Consider the following 1960-nt stretch of genomic DNA (forward strand, 5'->3'; position numbering starts at 1 on the left):
AGAGTATTCGTTAGTTTTCCTTTCTTCTTGGCAGTGTGGAGATATCTTTGGTAGAAAATAAAGAGGCTTAAAAACATTTCATTCACGATTATATCATCAGCACCTTGACCATTGAGAGACCAGCAGGGAGTGCTCAATGGGTAAGTTTGATCCATAACCTTCCACCCATGATCATCTTCAGTTTCAGTTTCCATTACTTTAATGCCTGTAGTGCAGCATGTGGAAGTTTTCAAGTATTGGTGGAGTTTATTTTACTTCTTGGCCACTACAGTGCAGTTTATTCCTTTACCACATAGGGGCAGACATGTCTAATTCATCGCATTCACAAGCAACTGGTACATGCAAGTTAGGCAACAAAGCATGGTTGTAATACATATATCATACAGATAAACTTTAGTCCTATTTAATATGTTAATGTTGATATCTGGAAAGGTTAAAAGGTGCAAACCATTGATTATATGTAAAAATCAATGGTAACACACACATACACACACACACACACACACACACACACACACACACATATATATATGGGTTAATGCCGATCTGAGGGGCTACCGCAGGTCTGATGGGCTAACTCTGATCTGATAAAGGTAAAAGGTGATATATGCATAGAGATGCACTCTATTTCATTACCTCATACACTTAAATACTTTAATGAAGACCACTTTGTATTATGGATGGTGTCATTTGTAGCAAGTCAGGCAGTGTTATGACAAGAGAGGGGTAGACTCCTCTAATGTGTGATCACACCTGTCACTCTCCACCAGTGAAAAGTACTTTAGTTAATCCCTATCCACTATCTTGTGTAACATCCTATTATGTAGACCAATCATGTTAGGTTACAAGGCTTCTTCAATTTCGAATGCACTGTTATGTCTATGCATTTTATTTTCAGTGCTTTTGACCTACATGATATTTGTGGCAAACTCTGTGAGGAGAGTTTTAACCACAAAGTATGAAGACTGCCAGTGGTAATGTTTGGTAGACTCAACCAAGCAGTCAATATATTTACAGCATTTGGTAGATACTCTTAGCCAGAACAATATTTATCAGTATGACAGTCGGTGCTCTCCAAGCTCAGAGAATCAAACCCAAGTCCTTAGTGTTACCAGCACCAGGTGATCTACAGAAGCCCAGAGGGCATAGCTAACAATTCAGTTATGTGTACTTAACAATTCGTGGGTGTATAATTAACAATTCAGGACAGGACTATGGATCAGATCCATCTTAAATTCCATACTTTATATCTTGTTGACTTTTCCTATATATGATTCGGCATCTTGAATGAATAAGTGCAGACCTCAGGCCTCAGAGCGCTATGTCAGAGAAGAATTGTATTTATATACTGTACATTGTGTGTGTGTGTGTGTGCGTGTGTGTGTGTGTGTGTGTGTTTGTGTGAGAGAGAACTTGTTTTGACTACAGCAAGTTTTAGGACATCAGAGGTCACTTATGGGCTAGAAACTAGAGGAAGTATTTCTGCAGGAATCCATGTACAAAACCTGGCCACACATTAATCAATTCAGATAGGCCATTCTCTGGGAGGTACAGTCTGAGGGACGTGAAACAGTGAACCTTCACTGCGACCATCACTAATCTGAAGAAATCAGAGTCTGGGACCTACTGGTGTGGAGTGGAGACAGTTACAAAAGACACATTTTAAAAGGTGCACCTTCAAGTTTTGGATTGTAAGGAAAATCTGTATGACTCATAATGAGAGGTGTGTCTGTAGCAAAAAAAAAAAAAAGCAATTCACATGCAATTTAATATAAAGGTGTGTTTTGCTTCAGTCCTACATGTAGCTCCTACAACCCCCAGGACATGGACCAGCACAAAACCTCAGATCTCAGTGGCAGGCAGGTCTCTTCCCACAATGAGTGTAATGGTTTCTCCTGATCAGGATGGACAAATCAGCACTTTACCCTTGCCAGAAGGAAATGTGGGTTTTAATTAGCCT

The sequence above is a fragment of the Electrophorus electricus genome, chromosome 18 (assembly GCF_041902795.1).
Source record: "Electrophorus electricus isolate QZ-2024a chromosome 18, ASM4190279v1, whole genome shotgun sequence".
NCBI lineage: Eukaryota > Metazoa > Chordata > Actinopteri > Gymnotiformes > Gymnotidae > Electrophorus > Electrophorus electricus.